The sequence below is a fragment of the Ictalurus punctatus genome, chromosome 26 (assembly GCF_001660625.3).
Source record: "Ictalurus punctatus breed USDA103 chromosome 26, Coco_2.0, whole genome shotgun sequence".
NCBI classification, from domain to species: domain Eukaryota; kingdom Metazoa; phylum Chordata; class Actinopteri; order Siluriformes; family Ictaluridae; genus Ictalurus; species Ictalurus punctatus.
Window position 1 is genome coordinate 18,202,122 of NC_030441.2, and position 12,116 is coordinate 18,214,237.

The following is a 12,116-nucleotide window of genomic DNA, read 5'->3' on the forward strand; positions in this document are numbered from 1 at the left end:
GACACATTTATGTAAAGTTCATCTCTAAAGCTAGCTAGCTAAGAAATATACACTAAACAGGATTTCTGACAGGAGTGTTAGTTTGTACTTGATACATTTATGTAAAGTTAATCACTAGCTAACTATTATACACTAAATAGACATGATTTCTGACAGGATTTTTAGGTTGTACTTGATACATTTACCTAAAGTTCATCACTAAAGCTAGCTAGCTAACTAATATACACTAAACAGGATTTCTGACAGGATTTTTAGGTTGTACTTGACACATTTTCATAATGTTCATCACCAGATTTATTTAGCTACCTAATATACATTAAACGGACAGGATTTCTGACAGGATTTTAAAGTCATGTTGAATAAATGTTCACAGTCATCAGCAGCTACTCAACTAGCTTCTCAACGAATGTTAGCTCGCTAAGTAATATATGCTAGGCAGACACTATTCACCATTTTTAAATCATATTTAGTCAATTTAAATCTAGCCAACTGGCTTATGTGCAGTAGCCTGAGAGAAATTTTAGGTCATTAGATCACATTTATGATTTCAGACAACATCTATGGTGGAGGGGGTTTTTTTGGGGCTATTTTTGTGTACGTGCGTCTCTGTCAGAATGTTTGCCTCTCTCTGTGAGGTGAGATGTTCAGGACAGTCGTACTCCAGGACCCCTGACCGTGTGTCCTTTCCTCCATCCTGGGTGGCCATCAGTTTTTCCTCAACACCCCCCCCCCCCCCCCCCCCCACACACACACACACACCTCCACACACACACACACACACACACACACACACACACACACACACACACAGATGACACACGATTCTCTGCGATCAGTGTGATGAGAGGAAACTCCATTTAATCCCATCACAATACGTCCTGAACACTTTACAACACAATGAGACATCCTACGCATCCTAATGACATGAAACACACACACACACACACACACACACACACACACACCGTGCATTTGTTATTACTTAAAGGTCAACGACAAGGTTTATTTAATAACATGCCTTTTAATAGCACAGCATCCTCCGGCTTCCTGTCTCTCACACACTTTCACAGAGAGCTCGTCTCTTGTTGCCTTCCTCAGAAGTTCTCCTCAGAAGTTCACGTATACGAGACGATGGCGAGTTTTAGCTCGGGGGCAGCATGTATTTAAACCCAGGACATCAAGGACACGCCCACCTTCTACAGAACGTCAACAAAAATCATTTTAAAAACTTTGCCTGACATCTGTGCTGCTTCACTGAACATGAAGTCCGATCGCTGGCTCTGTAAGAAGTGTCTGAGGGCTTGATTCGTCCAATCTCTATTTCACAAAGCCTCCTTATTTGTTTTATCAGCAATCAATTCACCCACCAGAGCTTCTTTAACATCTTATCTAACGTAAACAGTGGTCTTGCATGGACACTGTACAGGCACACGGCCACCTTCGTGTCGTCCGTGTACCGCCCGATGAATTGCTTGCTTGAGAGACGCCGTGATTCACTCAGTCGATGTAGAATAACGAGCAGGTTGCATAACAAGCAGGCAGGCCCTGAACATCCAGCTCGTCTGAATGTAAATATGGAGATAACCTTCAGGGGAGCGATTAATCCCGATCTGCATATTGCGCTAACGAGGTAGTTGGGTGAGAACCCATCAGAGAACACAATTAGAGAACGGGTGTTAGTCTTTATACAGTTCGACTGTTTTGGATTTAAGCCTCCCTTCTCAAGGATGTCATTAAGTTTATTGATTGAAACGTGGTGGGGATTTAAATTCATTCTATAATTGCTGCTGGCTCACAGCAAAGACTCGTTGTGGGACTTTGTTACAATATTTGACAACATTACCAACGGTGACCTTGAAAGAAATGGGGTCTTTTACACACTGAGACATGAATCTGACATTTGGCCACCTCGGTTTCACAAATTAATAATGATTTTTATTAAAGAGACCTATTCCTGTAGTCTTTTAAGGTGGCAATGCTTGCTAGCTAGCTAACACGGTTGTTCTGTTCTGCTAACAGGCAAGGGCTAACCAAACAGACACTGATATTGTGCTGAATTCTCAGATCCTGTTTCTCAGATCTGGTCCCAAAACTGCAGCAGTGATATAGGTGATGGGCAGTTCATCCACTACTGACCCCCTTAGTACCCTTTCCTCTGTATGTTTGTTTTTCATTCTTTTCCTGACTCCTCTGTCCATCCATCTCTCCAACCAAACAATCCATTGTTTACCTGTGTGCGTATGAGACTCTTTCTGTCTTGCCAACCATCCATCCATCCATCCATCCTTCTGAACCCAAGTCCCTAGAGCTTAACCCTGTATCCCTGAGAACTTTCTCCTGGAACCTGACCAGAACTACTCTCGCTTACCAGACCTCTGATTTCGGAAGAACCACAAATGGGTGTGACGGTCAGGTGTTCCTGCTTCATCCGGCTGAGTAGGTAACAATTCTCTAACATTAAATGTACGAATGCTAGGAGGAAGTATACAGGTGTGTTCTTCCTTTAACACACACTCACGTCTACACACACACAGGCGGTGACGGATGCGGTTTCTATATGGCTTATGTTTATCCAGCGCTCTCAAAGCACCATTTGTTCTCCTATCAGCTGTTGGACAAATGTGTTGTCATTGCACAAGTACTCAAATACAAGTAAGTCATAAATCAGATGCGCACTCACACACACACACACACACACTCACACTCACACACACACACACACTGAAATGCCTGTTGCTTCTGTTTCATCCTTGAATAAAGGCCATCTGGTCTCCGGTGCTCTGCGCCAAATCCAAATCATTTAGACTGTGTTGTTTTTGAGGCCGGCACGCACGTGTGCACACACACACACACACACACACACACACACAGAGAATGAGAGACTATAAGGAACATGTGTCAACAATATTTCTGCCATGTCATTTAAATTTGAGTCAACACTGAGTCAGGAATAAAACACTCCATGTTGTGCGGTAACAGGAAAATAATCAACGACAGGGCGGAGTTACTATTACCGTCCTAAAGCGGAATATTGTGCCATAACAGCACCGTCCTGTAGTGTTTTATTCCTCCGTTCCACACAAATTTGCCCTTCGATGATACGTTTTTATCCGTTTATAGTTATATTCGATGCTGTGGAACGTCCACGAAACAAGCGAGTTCCTCTTTTCGCTTACGTTACAGCGGCTGTCACATAAACAGTCGCCATCTCACCGACCTCTCTTTTTCCCCCCTCTCGTCATGTTACCATGACGACGCTGCTTACCAAGACTCTTGCGAAAAAGCGCCGACACTGGAGACTCCTTCCATAACTGTTAACGTACTGTCTCCTCGTAGGAAATGTCACCATACCGACGATTATACACGTTTGTTTATCCGTTTACGTGGCGCGCCCAGCGTACGCGTCCCTGTGAACGAGCTGTCGCTATAGAAACGAAAACGTACTGGAACGAGTTAAACCTGCGATTTGCACGACTCCCACGGCCGCAGTTAAAGGAAACAAATCAAAACTTTCCGACCAATCGGAATCCAGAACTCAACAGACTTGAATAAGAGTTGACAATCAAATGACACCGATTAGAGACAGACTGAACACAGAGTGCTCCTTTACAGAAAAATTCCCAAGAACGAAATTAAAGCGTTGAACTTTTAGTTCCTGTCACGCCATCGTGCAGCGCTTTGTAATTAGCCCACTTGGGCAACCATTTTAGTGACAACCTGACAGTTATTAATACGCGCAGCATAATGCTGGTGTTGGAGAGACGAGGAAAGAAAGAACGTCCCCCGTTCCACCATCCCCCACCCCCCAAAAATGGGACCTTTTGTACTGTAGATGAAATTTGTCCTACGCAAACGCTTTCTTTTCAGCTTTGAGATTAATCTGCTGTCGTGGTGGGACTCGAAGTGCTTCCCCTCAGCTGACTGCGGCTGAATTTCTACCAGTTACGTTAAAAAGCCTCATCTGGGGCTCTGAAGATGAAAATAATAAATAAATAAATAAATGAGATGGAGGAGGATAGAGACGGAGATATAGTCGTCTGACCGTACAGACGTTGACTTTTGGCACTGCAAATGTCAGCTCGCTCATTTCGCACAAGCGAAGGCGGCGAAACAAGCGAAGGAGGCGATGATGACCCGGGTTAAAACAATGAAGTTGCGATGAAGTGAAAGAAAGAAAGAAAAGAGTGATTCACGGCCGACATTTGGTCTGTACAAAGTTTGCTTTCCTTGGGAACATCCGTGAGGCCAAGCTCGTGCTGACGTTTTCATGATCTAACTCACGTTCGTTCTTTAATGAGTCTTTATTGGTCACAGCACAGTGAAATTTGTTTCTGACATACCCCAGCATGTCAGGAGGTTGGGGTCAGCCATGATATGGCGCACCTGGAGCAGAGAGGGTTAAGGGCCTTGCACAAGGGCCCAACAGTGTTGGCATGGCAGCGCAGGTGCTTGTACCTTCTGATCAGTAACCCAGAGCCAGGCAGTGCTGGGACTTGAACCCCTGACCTTCCAATCAATAACCCAGAGCCTTACCCGCCAAGCCCGCCTTTGCTTTGAGAAACATCCAGGAGATACTACAATACTGTGGTGTTTATCACGTGTCATATTTAAAGTGTCACATTCGTTTTCGATATTTGTTGTCATGTCCAAGCGTCTACAGGCTTTCTTTTCCCCCCGTCGTGTTCACTGTGTAGTCGTGCCATGTTTACATGCTTACTGAGCACCGAGCCTGGTTTCCTGCTTTATGTGTCATTCCTTCTTGACAGCACGTTCGCTTTCCCTGAAGGAAATCGACTCTTAGTAACTGCCCAACATACACTCTTAGAAAATGCAGAGCCCTTGAGGCAGATGCACTGAGCTAACATTTCGAAAGGTCCAGTTACATAAAACTCCTCGCTTATAAAAGTCCGGACTGACCGAATGGCCACGTCTAATGGTAGTTAATGGCTGTAATTAACTGTAATTAATAAGACAGGTCGAAGCAGTTATGTTTCGTTTTGTAATGGCGCATCACGGTACCTTTTTGAGTAGTGCCACTGACTCGTAACAAGCATCGTCGTCACCTTTTCAAAAAAAATAAATGTATTAAACAAACCATATGGGCAGTTCACTAACCATACCAGTGAGGGTAAATAATGATAATGAGTCTTTACTGGTCACGTATACATTACAGCACAGTGAAATTCTTTTATTAACATACCCCTGCATGTCAGGAGGTTGGGGTCAGAGTGCAGGGTCAGCCGTGACACAGTGCCCCTGGAGCAGAGAGGGTTAAGGGCCCAACAGTGGCAGCTTGGCAGTGCTGGGGCTTGAACCCCCGACCTTCTGATCAGTAACCCAGAGACTGGCAGTGCTGGGGCTTGAAACCCCGACCTTCCGATCAGTAACCCAGAGCCTGGCAGTGCTGGGGCTTGAACCCCCCGACCTTCCGATCAGTAACCCAGAGCCTGGCAGTGCTGGGGCTTGAACCCCTGACCTTCTGATCAGCAACCCAGAGCCTTTACCGCCAAGCCTCTACGACTAACTCTTGTTCTAATCTAGAGCCAAAAGTATGAAACAGAGAAGACAGGAAGGAGGAAGAAACCTCGGGAGAATCCAGCAGGCGGAGTCCTATTATCCTCCTGTGCATCGCTGGGGAACTATTTTAATATGTGGCAAAATAGTTCATTATAGATAGTCGAGCATACAATTATACTCAGGGGTTATACTAGGCAGGAGCTCTGGGATGTTTGGTTTACATGTATAACAAAGGTCAAGAGGAGTTACAGTACTATAATTTGACAAAGGGACAACTAGAGGAGTTGTTCCAGGCCCGGGCCAAATAAGGGATGCAGTGAAATCACAGTCACAGCCGTATTTGATCCAAAACCGGTTCACTACTCTAGGTTTTGTCCTGGGGTTTGTCAGTTTGTGGGATCCTTTTAACTTGTCAGTGGTCTAGACAGCTATTAGGTACACTAACACCCCTAAACAACTGCTTGTAATTCTCCGTGATCATTCCAGACTCGACCCCCCCCCCCCCCCCCCCCACGCTGTATGTTTATAGCAGTGCTAACATGTTTACAAGCCATTTCCAAATACATTAATTAATGATGCCTCAGCCTTTAAGTAGCACTCGGTTGTGCATACTCTGAACTCAGCAAGCCTTTTGTTCAAGCTATTGCTTTCTGTGGTTTACTGGTTTTGCTACGTTTGTGCTGAATGCTAATCGTCTGACCTCTTCCTGTTTTCTGACCTAGAACTTACCTAATGTTTCAGATTTGTCTGCTGATTGTTTAATAAACCGCTCTGACTGCATTTGAATCTGTCTCAGCCTCTCAACTCTCTCAACTTCACTGGATAAAATGGAGAGCTGGATTGGTGTCATGCTCTCACAGCTCGTGGACAGCTGTCAGGAGTGTCTGGTTTAGATTTACCCTCCTCTCTCAAGCTCTCACCTCCACCGCGTCACTCCGCACCCCAGACCTCAACAAGCTCTCCAGTTCCTCCTGCTGAAAACCAACCCTGTGTCGGGCCATATTTGGTTTGAGCCAAACATTATGCTTTGTCTTTAGCCCAAATGGCTCAACTTTAATCTCATCCAAGCACGAAACCTTTTCCCAAAAGCTCCTAGAGTTTCTAGCAGATTTTCAACACGAGTTGATGATACTGTTAACGTCTACACGTTAATGTTCTCCTATTCTCGCCAGGGAGCTCTATCACCCCTTCAGTGTACGAGCTACCTCGCCGACACTTTCCTTATACGCGTCCTGAATTTGTCCTGATCTTCGCGGTGTCTGGTTTATGCCATATCATATACCCCCCCCCCCCCCCCCCCCCAATCCTTTTCAGATGTTTTAATCACCTTCTCCATCTTTTTATTTCCTCCTAGCAACTTCATCTCAAGTGTTCCCGGTCAGTTCCTTGGTTTGCATGGCAGCAGGACTGATCTGATCTGTTGTTTTAGCTGTGAGACCTCCCAGAGTCCGATTGCAAACAGGTGGATTTAAAATGAACACAGGTGTTCGTTTTAGAACCTAGAGTTCATTGTAAAGGCTCGCCTAATGTCAGATTGCTAAAAGAAGCAGGAGAGGGGTGAATAATCAGTTGTGCCGTTTGCTGCAGATTTCGGCGATTTACTGAAAAATTGGAAATTCGAAGAGTTTGCAATTAAATGCGACCGCTCCTGGGTCACTTATTAAAGAGTTTTTAAATACCTCTGTCGGTTCTGACGTTTTTGGGCGGTTAAGAACGCCACCAGTTGCCAGTATCAATGACAGCGCTGCTATTGTAGCGAAACTGCCCGTTTTTCCCTGGTGTATTCTCTGGAAATTCTCAGAAACGATGCCTCTGAATTCTCTCCTCTTGGCGTTGACTTTGAGTCAGAGGTCAGATCGGAAAAATATGCCTTCTGGGATTGTTTTGGTTTCTTGCAGACGCAGAGCGCATAGTTAATGTTCAGAACATGAGCTGAGGTGGAGGGTGGTTGGGCATGTTGACTCATTTCACTGCCTATGATTTCATTTGCTGAGCCATATTTCCCCTTTGACCTTGTAGAGAGGATTGCATTATGTCCAATGGTGGGAACATGTGTAACGTCAGAGAACTAGAGGGATTTTTTTCACAACAGCTCTTGGAAGTTCATGCCCAGATGGTGTGTGTGTGTGTGTGTGTGTGTGTGTGTGTGTGTGTGTGTGTGTGTGTGTGTGTGTGTGTTTGACCTCATAAACCCACATGTAGGAACGTTTATTGAAAGAGTACACTTGGTTTCTCACCATATCCCTGTAGAGTTGAAAAGGGCATGTGGAGGGTGAGACAGAGAGACAGGACAGAGTGAGACAGATAATCCATCTTTGTCATGCTACAGTGAATGATCATTAATGTAAGCTTGCCAAACACTTCTTTATTTTATATATACAAAAGCCAAATGTCATCATTTAGATAGATAGAGAGAGAGATAGATAGATAGAGAGATAGATAGATAGATGTACTTTATTGATCCCCAAAATAAAATTGTTTGTAAAACCAGCAGCCAGTTGCACCAGTAAGCTCATAACCTCATAACCCATCTTCCTCCACTCCAGATTACTAAACCCATCTTCCTCCACTCCAGATTACTAAACCCATCTTCCTCCACTCCAGATTACTAAACACATCTTCCTCCACTCCAGATTACTAAACACATCTTCCTCCAGTTCAGATTACTAAACCCATCTTCCTCCACTCCAGATTACTAAACCCATCTTCCTCCACTCCAGATTACTAAACCCATCTTCCTCCAGTCCAGATTACTAAACACATCTTCCTCCACTCCAGATTACTAAACACATCTTCCTCCAGTTCAGATTACTAAACCCATCTTCCTCCACTCCAGATTACTAAACCCATCTTCCTTCACTCCAGATTACTAAACCCATCTTCCTCCACTCCAGATTACTAAACCCATCTTCCTTCACTCCAGATTACTAAACCCATCTTCCTCCAGTCCAGATTACTAAACACATCTTCCTCCACTCCAGATTACTAAACACATCTTCCTCCAGTTCAGATTACTAAACCCATCTTCCTCCACTCCAGATTACTAAACCCATCTTCCTTCACTCCAGATTACTAAACCCATCTTCCTCCACTCCAGATTACTCAACCCATCTTCCTCCAGTTCAGCTGAACTAAACCCTTCTTTCGCCACAGTATTTTTGTACTTAAACACATAAGCAGAGTTGTAGTCTCTAGTTTGGGCCGACCATAAAAGTAACATTCCTGCATAAGAAGCTCCACTCAGACCCCGAGGCATTCGATAATTGTTAGACAAACACAAAGCCATTTTTGAGGACCGGACGCTCTGGAATTATTCGGTCTGATCAGAAACATACTGTTTGCACAGGAGCATGAATAACAAATACATTTCTTAGACACACACACAACTAATAATAATAAACTTTCTTTTTTATATAGCGCCTGTAAAGCAGCTTCACAAGAAAATACCAAGAAGAAAAAAAAAATACACAGATAAAAAACACAAAAAACAGACTTGAATACAAAATGTGCAGAAGTAGAAATTCAGATCAATAGCATCCTATTAGTTACAATCAGTTTCTTTCTAAAGACACATGAGGATGTTATTATTCCCTTTTTCTCCCTCACACATAAACTCAGCTTCATGGCTGTGGACCAATCACATCCAAGACGATGATATACTGATGAACTCCTGATCCACATCCATAGAAAATAATATCCTGTGACTTCCCCAATCTGTGTAGGATCCCCATCAATCATAAAGAGCACTCACGTACACAATATTTGTTTGTCTTCTAGGAGGCTACATACGAATCATAGCTAGCATAACATCAGGCTACATCTTACGAGGTACTCAGGCATTATGAATTCAATATCATTAGCTAAATGTAGCTAATTACGAACTGAAGTAATCCAAAGTTTGTTTACCTGTTTGTTTGTTGTGGCCAGGGAATAGTTTGCTTCTGTATTAGCTAGCTACACTTGCTAGTTCATGTATCATGATACACTTGTTGACTGTTGGCCAATGATGAAATTCATGAACCTGCAGATTTCCCAGAGATGCTATATTTCTAAATTTACAGCCAAACCTTCTTATAACGTTCTCTGTTAGTGGGAACAATGTCCTTTTTGTCCATATGCAAAAAGTAAACTGGGATTCTTAACATTCTTGAGAATATACAATGAGCGGTTGGTTGGACTTCATTGGATTTTATAGAAACGGAATTGTTTAAAAAAAAAAATACGTGGATTAACCCTGCCCCCTAACCGTACAAACTAAGACATGAGCATTGTTATGTATCTGTAAATCCGATATACTACAATATAACGAATAAAGACGTGGATTATAGAGTCCTCGCCGAAACTATTGGAACGTCAAGGCCAATTCGTTTGTAGACTGAAGATGTTCGGGCTTGAGATCAAAAGATGAATATGAGAAGAGAATTTAGGATTTCAGCTTTTATTTCCAGGTATTTATACGTAGATGTGTTCAACGACATAGAACATCAAAAACGATTTTGTACCAAAACGATACAAAATCTGCAGCAAAAATATCGGAACACGCGACTGACAGGTGTTTCTCGTTACCTGTGTGTCCTGTTAGTTTGATGGTCTAAACAATAAATAGCTCTGAACACCTAATCTTGGTTTTAGCCTTCAGTTTGACCTGTGAAGGCTGCATTTTGTTGTTAAAAAAAGGATAAACCAACATGAAGACCAGAGAGCTGTCTATGGGGGAAACGCAAGCCATTTTAAAGCCGAGAAAAGAGAATGAGAAAATCTATCAGAGACAGAAATGGCTGGTGTGATACAAAAGCTTCTATGTATTATGTTGTTTAACACATCTAGACGTAAATACCCGGAAATAAAAGCCGAATTCCTACAGCAAACACTCTAGTCATATCTAACTTTCAATCTCAAGCCCAAACGTCTTTGGTGTAGAGCACAAACAAATGACTCAGCCTTGCCGTTCCAGTAGTTTTGGAGGAGACTGTACAATAAGTTCCCATAAGAAATGCGACAAATGGCTGAACAAACAAAAACTGACAATGTAATATTACGCTTGATTGAGCCGTTCCACTTTTTTTTTTTAACGAGCTCTTAATTCAAATAAACACTTCAGATCTTCTCTCTGTCCTCTCCTTGGCTTGCCTCATGCAACTCTTCAGTCTAAAATATTTTATTAAGGATGTGAGGCGCAAGAGTTAAATCTGAGCAATGACATCATCACCCACAGATTTCTATGAACTCCCCAAATATTTCCACACTTCTGGCAGAATTCACTCGTGCGGTTTTGCAATCTGACAGCAAGGATCGGCGCCGACGAGAACTTCTACGTCCAGCTGGATGAACAGCGGATCGAAGGAATATTCATGGATTCCGTATGTTTTTCTCTGAGACTGAGTATTTTCTTACAGCTCGGTGTTTTCACCCCCAGCCCCCCCCACCCCCCACCCCCCCCCAGCCCCCCCACCCACCCAGCGAACGCAAACGCGTGAAAAACATGCCTCGTACCCACATGGAAATAAAAACATGCTGTAAAATGTTGACAGCCTGTTCCTGATCTCACAACCTGACCTCCGTTCTCTAGTGTGTCTGGCATGTTTCATCAGTAAACACGACCAAGAACCGCCCACTTTCACTTTGACTGACATGTCAGGTGACCGCCCACCACCCTGTTCCCGTAATCCTGTTCCTTTACTCATTAACACAATTCTTTGCTGAAGAAGGGATTCTGTGAACTGCTTTCAATCCGGTGACTATGTCATATTTGGGTGTAAAAAACTCACAGAGTTCAAAAGGAAGTGTGGAGAACCAATCAAATTACAGCCTTCAAGATCCTGAAGCCCGTGGCCAGAAAAGTGCACAAAAGTTATCACTTTAGTATCTGGAGTATGCATGGTTGCAGCTTTACCTAAAAAGCTCATTATACAGTATGGTACAATGACACTCTATGTCCAAAAGTATGTGCACCCCTGACCATCACTCCCATATGTGGTTCTTCCCCACATTCAACAGTTGCCACAAAGTTAGAACCACACAATTGTATAGAATGCCTTTGTATGCTGTTTCATGCTGTAGCAATTTGTGTTAATGATCGTCAGGTGATGATTACAGTGGTGTGTTACGTTTGGAGTCGAAGAGTGTCCTGCACGGAGCCCTGACCTCAACCCCACCGAACACCTCTGGAGTGAACTGGAACACCCCAGACCAACTCACTCGACATCAGCGCCTCACTGATCTCACTAGCGCTCTTGTAGCTGAATGAACACAAATCCCCACCCACAGCCACACCCGGAAATCTAGTGGACAACCTTCCCAGAAGAGTGGAGCACATTATAACAGCAAAACGGGGAGTAAATCTGGAACGGGACGTTCAGCAAGCGCATATGGGTGTGAAGGTCAGGGGTGCACATACTTTTGGACATATAGTGCATCAAGTGTAGCGGCAGTTTGGCGTTAAATGACGAAATAAAGAAGGACAGTAGTCTATTTCTTCAAGAACCCTCCGTCCCAATGTGCCCTCTTACCCAGTGTCACCGTGTCCCTCTGCCCTGATCATCTGTCATTTTCTCAGGTAATTGAGGTTCAGACCTTTAATACATCCACCGGAGCCTCTT